Below are 12,880 nucleotides of genomic sequence, written 5' to 3'. Positions count from 1 at the left end.
ATCTCTGTGAGTTCGAGGCCAGCCTGGTCTACAAAGTGAGTTCCAGGAAGGTGCAAAACTACACAGAAAAACCCTGTCTCAAAAAAAAAAAAAAAAAAAAAAAAAAAAAAAAGGCAGCTTCTGATATAATCACTTTTGTGTATGTAGTTTACTCAACATTAATGTGCATACACAGGACAAACTTAAGTCCTTATTTGGAATTCCTAGTCTTTCTAGATGTTTAGAAGTACACAATATATATTAAAAGTAGAGTAACACATTTTGTAGGTATCCAGCTATTAACTGTTGAAACTGAATGAGTAAATAATGACTTGTTTAATGCTACTCTCCCAAACATGAATGTGTGGCTATGTAAGAGTACACCATAGCAGAGGAAGGAAAAAGAGCCATCAGTACAAACTAAGCCTCATATAGTAAAAATACCTGGGAACCTGTCTTATTTAGGGTTTCTAGGGCTATAATAAAACACCAAATCAAAGTGGGGAGGAAAAGGTTTATTTCAGCTTGTAGTCCATTATCCAGGAATTAGGGCAGGAATTCAAAGCAGGAACCTGGAGCTGATTGCTGCAGAGGCCGTGGAGGGGCGGGGCTTACAGGGTCGTTCCAAGGGCTTACTCAGCCTGCTTTCTTATAGCACCCAGACCCCCTGCCCAGTGGTGGCTCCACCCACACTGTGAGTTCCCACATCAACCATCAATCAAGAGAAGACACTACTTACTGGCCCACCCACTGGCCAATCTGGTGGGGACTTTTTATCAATTTAACTCTAGCCTATGTCAAGTTGACATTAACACCTAGCCAGCACAACATCTTTTGAAGCATTTCCATATTTAATTTCCTGATTCAATATGATTATATGAAAGGTGCAGGTTTTTGTGTGGTAAGCCAACAAAACTAAACAACAGTATCAGATAATACCAGGAGTTAAGTGAGAATCTAATAGTTTATATAAAACAGATTTTAGAAAGGAAGATGTTTGGAGACTGTTTAGAATTTTGATTCATTTCATTTACTGAATCTCACTAACCTACACACATTAGTAAACTAACAAATCACACCACCTGCACCACTGTAAACCACATCTAAAACCTGGAAAGCCCTTTGAATGTCAAAACCATTCACTTCCTCAAAAAACAACTTCACTAGCAGGGTGTGGCATCAATTCACACCGTAATCCTAGAACTAAAGGGGCAGAGGGCGAAATTTTCAGTTCCAGACCATGCTGGGCTACAGAGTAAGAGCCTGTCTTGTGGGGGAACCACGCACGACACATCCACACAACTTTACCCATAAAAGAGTGCTTCAAAATTCTAGAATTAAAATGTGATTTACACACCACTGGCTGCAATTTATACATTGAAGAACGCAATTTTTAGAATCCCACCCTTATAAAATTCACTGCCGATCTGAAATGTCCTTCTCTTCCCAGAGCCTGTTGAATCTACTCGGAACTCCAGGCTTGTTGGCACGCATTTTACAAAGGAGTCAGCCGATCTGTCAGCATTCTAGTTCCTATTTGGATTAAGATTTCAATCCACTTTTGACAAATGCAAAAATCTCTCTGTAATAACTGAGCAGTAATGCATACAGCTATTAGCTCTGTTCTTGGTCTTCCGGAATTAGGAATTTTAGGCCGAAAATCGTATGGTCAAACCAACAGCAGTTTCAGGTGAACCGAAATATTTATTTCAAGATGTGTGTGCATAAAGCAAACACAAATCACCCTACGAAATACCTTGAACCAGGAACTGAATTACAAAAAAAGCGCAAAGTGTTTTAGGGAGAGGTCTAAACGAAAAGGCAAAGAGGAAAGACAAGCCCCATCTCCAGGAAGTTCCACGACCACCTCTTTACTATCATCCGTGGACAGAGCTGGCTTTTTCTCTTTGGGCAGACGGTGTCATTTTTAAAAAGAGCCGACAAACGGGACCCAGATGCGCCTTGCCACAATCTCTGCAGTCAGCAGCGCACGGGGCCACCACTGGCACAATGCTGACCCGGGGGGACCCCTGAAGGCCCACCAGTCAGCTCAGAACCGAGCGGCCACTTCCACAGAAGCCCACGTCCGCCGGGGACCAGCCTGGGAAGCGACGATGCCCGGTCCTCGCCCCCGCACTCGGCGGCAAGCGCAGAGACCCCGGGCGCCTCGCGCCGCAGCGACCTCGCCGCGCCCTCCTCGGCGCAGGCGAGGCGCCCCGGGGGCCCCCCAGCTCTGCCATGCCCGGCCCGCCCAGCACCGCCGCCCGGGCCCTACGCCACTGCGGGGTCCGGAGACCTCGCCGCGCTCGCGGGCCTCACCTCCGCGGAGAATCGGGGGGCAGCGCGCAGCTTCCCGGGTCCGAGTGCGGCCCGCGCCTGGCCTGCGGCTCGCGCTGGGCTCCGCCCCTGGCCGCCGCGCACCCCCGCCGCCGGCCTGCCGCAGCCCTCGGCCTCTCCCGCCCTCAGCCCTCAGCCTTCGGCTCGCCCCCGCCGCCCAGCTGGGTGCGGCCTGCGGCGCTGCAGTCAAACAACGCGCAGCGCCATTGGCCTGAACGCCCCGCCGCCGTCCAGCATTGCGCGCTGTTATTGGTCAGTCTGGAGCAAGGGGTTGGGCCGGGGAAGGGCGGGGCCGGGGAGGTGGAGAGAGGGTTGGTGTCTGTGGTCTCGGGGTGAAGGCCGCGTCACCGTGGGCTTAGCGGTTGCCTGGGCCGCCGCAGGCAACGGGCCGGCGGCCTGCTGCACCTGCTCACGTACCCGCTGGTTCTCCCACTGAGACTGTCAGACCCGGCCTTCGTGCCCTCCCACGGCGAATGGACCTGGTCTGAGTGCGCTGCAAGCGAGAGGGTCCTTAGGCTGCGTGGGGACTGAGCTGTCAATCAGGGTGGAGTCAGGACTGCAACGGCTGTGGGCTCTGATAAGGCTCCACTGACAGGAAAGGCCCGCCGGATGAGTGGATTAACAAACACTGAGGCCCCTTCACAGTCAGGGAATGGGGCTAGGCGAGGCCTTGGCAGAACCAGTCCAGCTGGCAGTGGCCTGGAAAGCAGCCTCAGGGACCAGACCAGCACTGTCGCTCCTGTCGTCCCATCAGAGTCCTAAAGATCCAAAGGAAACAAAGGGGCACAGCTTCTTGTTTCCCTCATACCACCGAAGGTGGAAGCCTAGAGCCTGGCAAGTGGCAGAACAGGGTGGTATCCAGGCCTCTCTCCTCACAGCAGGAGCTCTGACTTTGACGCCAGAAGGGTCAGGAAGGTTGTGTGGGGATTCCAGGCAGTAGCCTCTGTTCTAGGAACATTTCCCCTACGTGTTGAATGTTTTCCGAGGACTTTCTGACAGAGCCTCAATTCTCCTCCATCACTTCAGTTCCCTCAGCGCCCAGAAACAAGTCTGACCCATAAGAGCTGTCAGTGAAGGCTTGCTGAAGGAGAGAGGGGTGGGCGGGCGAACCATGCTGATACATGTAGATATAAAAACAAGGCATGTAAAGGTGAAAGTGCACAGTGTCCGAGGCAACCAAATGATGATTGGGATCAGGGGCCGAATAGACAGCAAAGCGATTTCTGAACTTGAAGAAATTGGGGGAAATGCACAACGAGAAGAAACTGGGAAAGACTGAACAGCATACCAGGCAGGCATAGGACAACTTCATGGACCTAATATATGTGCCACTGGAGTCCCAGAAAAATGGAGGTGAGGGCCGGGAGGGCAGAAATACTTGGAGACTCAAGCTCAGAAATGCAAAGGGCTTAGGTAGGAGTCTAGGGAGATGGCTCAGTAGGTAAGGGTGCTTGTTGTTCAAGTGTGAGGACCTCAGTTTGAATCCCCAGCACTCATGTTAAAAGCAGGGCGTGACCATGCATCCCTGTAACCCTACTATTGAGAACAGAGACAGGGTGGTAACTGGCGCTTTCTGGAGCCAGACTAGCTCTAGGTTCAGTGAGAGACTCTGCCTCAAGGGAATAAAGGCAGAGAGTGATAGAGAAAAGCACCTGATGTCTGGCCTTTCCACACTTGCACACATACATGCACATATTCCACATACAGGCATCACATTCAGACACACATACAGAAAAAAGAAAAGGGAAAGCTTAAATAACCTCTAAATGCTACTGAGTCCTAAGTGGGTTCAACCAGATCAAGAAGTACCTGATCAAGACCCCAGGTCACTCACTACTACCATCCAATGTTTCCTATTCCATGTATATGTGTGCTATTAAGGATTCTCATGTCACAATGACAGAGGAAGAAAAAGAAGTTTGTCCTGGTGTGTTGGCGTAAGCTGAAACGAGTCCAGGACTGCTGTGCCCCCATTCAGCAGTTCCATTGAAAAAGATAACAGGAGGAGATGTCCCGGTAGGAAAGTTTCAAGTAGTGAGCGTGGCCATTCCCACCGTGTGGAAAGGAATGTGGTTTGGACTCTGAGGCCATAGTAAATGGCTTAGCTTTGGTCAGGAGCCTGAAAGTGACTATCTAGAAGTTAAAGGATGGATTGCTCTGAGGCTTGTGCATGGGCTTATGGGAGCTGGCACAAAGGATGAAGATCTTTGTTTTTTTTTTCTGTTTTTTTATTTTTGTTTTGTTTGTTTTGAGACAGGGTCTTACTATGTAGCCCTGGCTGTCCTGAGGAATTCACTCTGTAGACCACATTGGCCTCAAACTCACAGAGATCTGTCTGCCTTTGCCTCCGATTGCCAGACCAGAAGAAGATCTGTGTATTGCACATTGACTAGACAGCATCCACCACCGAGGCTCTGAACAGCTCACCCAGCTGGCGTGAACGAGCCCCATCCTTCACAGCTGCGGCAATCATGAAATGGTCTCAAGAGTCAAAGTAGCCCCAGAAGCAGGGTGAAGACGGCACAAGCCATGTGATTGTATGCGATTGTTTTTCCTACATATATGTATGTGCACCACGTGTATGGCTGGTGCCCTTAGAAGTCAGAAGAAGGCATCAGATCCCCTGGAACTGGAGTTACACATAGCTGTGAGCCACCATGTGGGTTTGGGAACGAGCCTGGGTCCTCTGCAAGTACAAGTGCTTGTAACCTCCGAGCCATCTCTCCAGCCCCAAAGATTTACTTTTTTATTATGTTTATTTGTGTGTGTGTGTGTGTGTGTGTGTGTGTGTGTGTGTGTGTGTGTGTGTGTGTTTGTATCCATTGGTGCCAGAGGAAGCACCAGAAGAGACTGGCAGGTCGTGTAGAGCTGGAGTTGAGGTAGTTGTGAGCCACTCGACATGGGTGCTGGAAAAAGAAGAACAGCAAGAGCCCCTAACTACAGAGCCATCTCTCCAACTCCCTGTGCACTCACTCCTTTTAACAGAGGCTGACCCAGCTATTGATACTACCAGATTTCCAACCTGTAAGCGTCAAAAACTATATCTGAACCCCTTGGCAAACCAACCAACCCTTGGGGACAAGGTGATTACACTGAGTCCTTCTGTCCTAGAAGACAAAGCTGAGCTGACATGGATTACTACATATTTGGGTGTCGGTTTGCCTTTTCTTCCTACAGTACTTTAGCAAGTGCTGTGACTCGAAAACTTACAAAATGGGGGCTTGAGAGATGCCTCAGCAGTTAAGAGATCATAATGCCCTTGCAGAAGACCAGAATTTGAGTCCTGGCAGTCATGGCAGACAGTTTAGAACTGCCTATGATCCAGCAACAGGATTTCCCACACACTCCTCCAGAGTCCATGCTCACCTGCACTCAAATATGCGGAAACCCACATGCAGATATACATATATACACATACTTTAAAAATCAAATAATTCTTGCTGAGTGTGGTGGCACATACCCTCAATCCCAGAACTCTGGAGGCAGAGGCAGGCTAGATCTCTCTGAGTTTAAGGTCATCCTGGTCTACATAGTGAATTCCAGGCCAGCCAAGGCAACACAATGAGATTCTATCTTAAAACAATGACCAAAAAAATTTTAAATTATAATAAATCTTTGAAAGAATTTACAAAATGTCTGATTTGCTAAATGGGATCATGACATACCTGCCTGTACCAAAGCTTTTATGCAAAGGAGTCATGGCTGCTGATTGGCACATGGCACTCACTGTCAATCACTGTTCCTGTCATGTACTGCACCATCCAGAAGTCATTCTGCTGGTGTAATCCCAGCACTCAGGAGGCAGAGGCAGGCAGATCTCTGAGTTCCAGGCTGGACTCCAGAGTGAGTTCTAGACAGCCAAGGGCTACACAGAGAAACCCTGTCTCAAACTACCACCCCCCTCCAAAAAAGAAAAAGAATAACTGCATCAAGACTCAGATGAGGCACTGACATGGAGACAGCATGCTTTTGTCCAGTAAGTAGTACACTCTGGACCAAAAAAAAAAACGATTTATAAGTCTCTCTCCCCAGTAAACGTAATTCCCAGTGATCCACTTGAGAAGTTCTGCTCCATTAAGTTCCCTAGGTTTAGAGGTCCTTGTTACCAAAGAGGTCCTGTCTACTAGGGGACCCAGGAAAGTTGAAACCGGCTACTACCAGTGTATATGTACATACAATAATTAAATATACATTTAAAAATTTTAAGGGTCAGTTATTCCAGCCCATTTGGTTACTATTTCAGTGATTCAGTGATTCCTAATTTTCTTTTGTAATCTCTAGGAAGGAGAAAAGAACATTAACTCTAGAATTGGATAAGACTTTCTTTTTTTTTTCTTTCTGAGACAAGGTTTCTCTGTAGCTTTGGAGCCTGTCCTGGAACTCACTCTGTAGTCCAGGCTGGCCTCCGAACTCACAGAGATCCTCCTGCCTCTGCCTCCCAAGTGCTGGGATCAAAGCATGTGCCACCACCACCCAGCACAGATAAGAGACTTTCTAACTAGAAGAAAGTGGGGGGGGGGGGCTGGAATAGAACATTTTTTTTAAAGTTGCTCAATCTAAAAGAATAGAAAAAGAACAACCAGGTGCAGTGGTGCACACCTGTAATCCCAGTCACGGGAAGGAGGATCACTAATAAGTTCAAAGCCAACTGCCTCGACAGTAAGTCAGAGGCCAGCTTGGGTTACATAGCAAGACACTGTCTCTAAAACCAAAATCATGGGTCTAGAGAGATGGCTGTCAGTAAGAGGTTGACTACCCTGAGGACTCGGGTTCGATTCTCAGCGTCTATATGGTGGCTTGCTACCATTTGAAATCCAGTTCCAGTGGATCCAGTGCCCTCTTCTGGCTCTGTGAGCACCACACACACACATGATACACAGACACACAAACAGGCAAAACATTCACACACATAAAATAAAATAAGCTATATTTTAAAAAATTGCCCTTCCTCCCCACTGAAAGAAAGAAGCTACACACATTTTGTAGGTGACCATAGTCCCAACTATAGCTACTTGGGAGGCTGAGGCATGAGAATTTCTTTTTTGCTGTTTTGGTTTGGTTTGGTTTGGTTTGGTTTGGCTTGGTTTGGTTTGGTTTGGTTTGGTTTGGCTTGGTTTGGTTTGGTTTGGTTTGATTTGGTTTGGGTTGGGTTGGGTTTTTTTGAGACAAGGTTTATCTGTGTAACAGCCCTGGCTGTCCTGGAACTCGATTTGTAGCCTAGGTTGGCCTCAAACAGCATCTGCCTCCCAAGTGCTGGGATAAAAGGCATGTGCTAACATGGCCCCCCTAAGAATCTCTTGATCCCAAGAGTTCAAGAGGAGCTTGGACAACATGAAAGAAGACTGTGGGAAAGAAGGGTAAGAAAGGAAAACACAAGCCTGGAGGTGGTGGTTCTCATCTGTAATCCCAGCACTCGGAGGCAGAGGCAGGTGGAGATCTACAGGGAAAATTCCAGGACAGGCTGGGCTACACAGAAAAATCCTGTCTGGAAAAAGAAACTACCACCACCAACAACAACAAAATGAGCTGTGGGGTCAGGTACAGATGAATGAAGTCTTCCAGTTAAAAAGATGTGCTATGTCGGGTTGGAGAGATGACTCAGTGGTTTAAGAGCTCTTGTTCTTGCAGAGGAGTTGGGCTCCCAGCACCCACCGGGAGGCTCACAATCCATAACTCCAGTTCCAGGGGATCCATCACCCTCTTGCAGCCTCCATAGGCATTGCATACACATGATGCACTTAACATATATACACTCACAGACATAAAATAAAAACAATTTTTAAGATATAACTTTCTAATAAAAATAAAGAAAACATTTGACAATAGACAAAAAGAAATACAAAGTACCAACAGATCAAACTTAACAAACTGTAAGTAAAACCATAATGAAAAAATTACAACATCTTATTTCCAAATCTTACAGACGACCCTAATGAACAGAGAGGTATTTATGACTCAGAAGACACAATATTATGAATTTTCACACTATGTCAATTTTCCCAGGCCAGTTCATAGCTGTAATGGATTCCAACCATAATAACAAAGAGTTGTTATTAGAACTGATGAGCTGGTTTAAAACTGTATATAGAGGCTAGTCATGGGGAACACACCTGTAAGCCCAGGAGTTGAGAGGCAAGAGCATCAGGAGTTCAAAGTCATCCTTAGACACACAAGTTTAAGGCCAGCCCAGGATATAGGAGACCTTGTCAAAATAGCCAAAAATACCAAGAATGGTAATAATTAGTATGTAGACATGTGTGCAGTGACAAATATCTATATCCCTAATTACTTAGAAAGCTGAGGTGGGAGGATCATTTAAGCCCATGATTTTGATAAGAGCCTGGGTAACATATATAAGACCTTACCCTTCAAAAAAACATTTTTTTTAAATAAACTGGGCATGGTGGTACATGCCTTTAATCCCAGCACTGAAGTAGCAGAGGCAGGTAGATCTGTGAGTCTAATGCCAGCCTGGAAGCAAATTCCAGAGGCTATCTCAAAATAAATAAGCAAACAATTTAACTAACTTAAATAAATTAGTCTTAGGGGAGGGGCCCATAAGGCCTCTCCCTCTCTGAGAATCTATGCAAAATTAATAGTGGGTGAAAGATTTTCTTCAGTGGTATAGCCATTGCCCTACCAAATCAGAGAATATACTCAGATCCTCAGGCTTGGTGGAAAGCATCCCACGGAGTCATCTCACTGGCCCTCAACTGTCATCAAAATAAAAACTGGGGGCCAGAAAGATGGCTTAATTGGTAAAGTATTTGCTATACATGCATGTGGGCCTAAGTTTAATTTCAAGAAGCCAGGCATGATGGTGTTCACTTATAATCCCAGAAATGGGGAGCAGAGAAGGCAGATCTAGCTAAGAACTGGGTTGGGGGCTGGAGAGATGGCTCAGAGGTTAAGAACACTGGCAGCTCTTCCAGAGGTCCTGAGTTCAATTCCCAGCAACCACATGGTGGCTCACAACCATCTGTAATGAGATCTGGTGCCCTCTTCTGGGGTGTAGCAATATATGCAGACAGAATATTGTATACATAATAAATAAATAAATCTTTTTAAAAAATTAAAAAAAAAAAGAATTGGGTTGGAATGTAACCCAGCGGTAAAGTGCTGCACAAAGTTCTGGGCTTTACTCCAGGACAGAAAAACAAAAGTAAAAAATGAAACAATAAAAATTAGTCCAGTTAGTCCAGAGAAGCCAGAGTTGGAGAAGATATTTACATCATGTCACAGATAATATCAAGACTATCAGTATCAGGGTGCAGTGGTGCCCACCTTTAATCCTAGCTCTTGAGAGGCAGAGGTGGGTAGATCCAAGACTTGATCAAGTGAGACCTTTTCCCAAAAAAAGTGGAGAGGAGGGGGACAGAGAGATGGTTCAGTGGTTAAGGACACTAGTTGCTCTTGCTGAAGACCTGGGTTCAGTTCCCAGCACCCACATGGAGGCTTACAACCACCCATAATTCCAGTTCCAGGGGATCCAATGTCCTCTTCTGACCTCTGCAGGCACACACATGGTGCACATATACTCACACAAAACACTTAAACACACTGGACAGAGGTGGTACACGCTTTTAATCCTAGCACTTGGGAAGGCAGAGGCAGGTGGATCTCTGTAAGTTCAAGGCCAGCCTGGTCTACAGAGCAAGTTCCAGGACAGCCAGGGTTACATAGAGAAACCCTGTCTCAAAAAAAACCAACCAACCAACCAGCCAACCAACAAAACACTCAAACACATAAAAAAAAAAAAATAAGTCTTTTAAAAAAGCCTAGTGATTAATAAGAAAAAGATGAGCAGCCTGTAAAAAATGGGCAAGATTTGCATAGGCACTTCACAGGCGTCAAGATTAGCGTGGCAGGGCTAGAGAGATGGCTCAGTGATTAGGAGCTCTTCCAGAAGACTGGGGTTCAATTTCCAGCTCTCATATGGCAGCTCAAGACTTTCTGTAACTCCAGTTCCCGGGGATCTGACACCCTCATACAGACACACATGCAAGAAAAACACCAATGCACATAAAATAAAATTAAATAAAATTTTAGAAGACTAGCATGGCTAGTAAGCATATGAACTTGTTCTCAACCTAATTACTAAATAACTAAATGTAAAATAAAAAAGTTTTATACCCCTAGACTGGCAAAAATAAAAGTCCTGGCAGCCCCAAGCACTGGCAAGGGTATAGAGCCAAAGGATTCTCTCAGCAGCATTCTTGGAAGGCAGTGAAAGACCCTCAAACACTATCGAAATTATGTTTGTGTGCAACATGGGCAAGATGGCTGCTAGCAGCACTGTCTGTAATTGTCCCAGAGTGGAAACTATCAGACATCCATCTACAGTGAAATGGCTCTGTGGCCAGTGATACAGTCATACAATGGCACTGTTTCAACAATGAACTTGAACAAAGTTAGCTATGCGTGGCAACATGAATAAATCTGATGATGAGCCAAGGGAGTTGGATGCCAAAGATTGCATCTGTATGATTCTGTTGCTACAAAACACAAAAACAGGAAAATACTGGGATGAGTGAATAATTGGGTGGTGAAGATTCTTCAGAAAAACAAGAACATGAGATTCACCAGAGCCAGGGCTGAGGAGGGGAGGGCCGTGACGAGGAGGGCCCGTGGCTGTTAGATACTCCTCCTTAGACATTGTAGAGACACCCTTCAAAATTTGCCACACTGCACATTTATAATTTATTTACATTTCTGTGTGCTTTATTTCACAGGAAATGAAGAAGGAAAGGAGTTGCCTCAGCTCAGAGCAGCTCAGGGCATGTGAGGGATATAGCTCTCAGGCAGTGCAGGGGCAGCTGTCAGGAAGCTGAAGGTTCCTTTGGCACTCACAAAGGATGTGCAGAAGGATAGATGAGTCAGAGGTCTGCTCTACCTCTCCAGCCTCCTCCAGGGAGAGAAAGGAAAGTACCTTGAGGGAACCACCACACACATATACTTTCACAGTGTGGGGTTGTGGTACTTCTAGGGGCCACTACCCTGTCTCCAAGGAAAGGTTTCCTCAAGGACTCCATAGCCAGGCATCTTGTCCAGGTGGAGGGAACAGAAGATGCAGGTAGATGCTTGTAGGATGTGTGTAAGGGGTCCAGTGAGGATCAGATCTGTGATGCCTTCCTTCCCCTTCTCCAGACATGTGGATTTGGTTCACATCCTAGATCTGCTCTGTAGGCCCTGGCACCGTCGAGGTCATTCCCCTCCAGGGCTTCCATTGCTCTGAAAAGCCCCTTCCCCATTAGATCGACCTGGCCATCTGTACTGGGAATAAAGTTGCATCTTGGTTCCATCAATAGGGGACACTCACAGCAACATGGCCCAGAGCGGGAGCAACTGGTACTTGTATAAGTTTCTAGCTATGGGGCTGGGGCTCTATGTAGCTCAGTGGTAGAGCATTTGCCTAACATCAGCAAGAACCTGGGTTCCATCAGTGTAAACAGTAAATGAAAACCCTTTTACCAATGAACAGTAAATGAAAACCCTTTTACCAATGAATAGTAAATGAAAACCCTTTTAGACAAAAATCTAAAAAAGAAAGGAAGGAAGGGAGGGAGGGAGGAAGGGAGGGAGGGAGGGAGGGAGGAAGAGAAAGGAAGGAAGGAAGGAAGGAAGGAAGGAAGGAAGGAAGGAAGGAAGAAAGAAAGAAAGAAAGAAAGAAAGAAAGAAAGAAAGAAAGAAAGAAAGAAAGAAAGAAAGAAATCCAGAGGGCAGAAAGGCTCTCCACACTCTCAGATCAAACACAGGAAACATACAACTGTGTTCCTCCCCAGGCCTTGACTCAGGGTTGCTTCCCATGATGCCTCCTTCCCTCAAGCCCCAAATAGAAGCCATCTCTGAATACATCATGACAGCAGGCAAGTCAGGGAACCTGCTCTGGGCTTCAGGTTCTCTATCAGTAGAAAGAAGAGTGTAAGGTCTGGCGGTGGTGGCACCTGCCTTTAATCCCAGCACTCAAGAGGCAGAGGCAGAGGCAGGTGGATCTCTCTCTGTAGCCTGGTCTACAGAGATAGTTCCAGGATAGCCAAGGCTATACCAAGAAACCCTGTCTCAAAAAAAAAAAAAAATAAAAATAAAAATAAAAGGAAAGGAAGGAAGGTGGTGTGAATTTGTCCCTAGGGTTGCACCTGAAACTCCTGTTGCCCACCCCCAAACCCTGCCTCACACACTGGGAACCAGAAGGCAAAGCAATTTCTTCCCCCAGAGCTATGGCTCCTGGGGTGGGTGAGGGTACCTTCAGAGCTCTGGGGGTAAATAGAGCTGACCAGACTCCCATAATTAGTGGTGCCTAAGAGGAGTGTCAGGGAGCCATAAGGAGTCACAGTTTTGACATAGAAAACTAAAACAGTGACGGATCCACATGACAGTGAGAAGGGAAGCTGGGGCTTGAACTCAGGCTTCTCTGAGCCCCAGTTCTCCCACTTAAAAGCAGGTCTACTTTTCCGGCTCAGCATCACAAGTGCTGGAAGTGTTCAATACATGGTGACCACCACATTATGAATCCCTCTTTCACGCTGTAGGACCATGGCCAGGACTCCCATCATGCTCTGGACAC

General features: G+C 46.6%; 1 protein-coding gene across 15 annotated transcripts in view; it reads right to left on the bottom strand.

Annotated features, from left to right (window-relative positions):
- Add1 (adducin 1) overlaps nt 1-2,415 on the bottom strand; it is a 59,577-nt gene extending 57,162 nt beyond the window's left edge. For 7 of the 15 annotated variants that reach the window (XM_028870804.2, XM_037208173.1, XM_037208174.1 and 4 more), the window contains exon 1: nt 2,299-2,414. The gene's annotated coding sequence lies outside the window, so the exon portion shown is untranslated. Of the gene's footprint in view, nt 1-2,298 lie in introns of all 15 variants that reach the window. The other 8 variants (XM_028870805.2, XM_028870806.2, XM_037208172.1 and 5 more) reach the window with 4 other exon arrangements.
- Nucleotides 2,416-12,880: the final 10,465 nt, after the last annotated feature.

This window comes from Peromyscus leucopus, chromosome 7, assembly GCF_004664715.2.
Source record: "Peromyscus leucopus breed LL Stock chromosome 7, UCI_PerLeu_2.1, whole genome shotgun sequence".
Classification (NCBI taxonomy): domain Eukaryota; kingdom Metazoa; phylum Chordata; class Mammalia; order Rodentia; family Cricetidae; genus Peromyscus; species Peromyscus leucopus.
The sequence above is the reverse complement of the archived record's forward strand: the minus strand, read 5'-3'. Positions and strand labels throughout refer to the sequence as shown.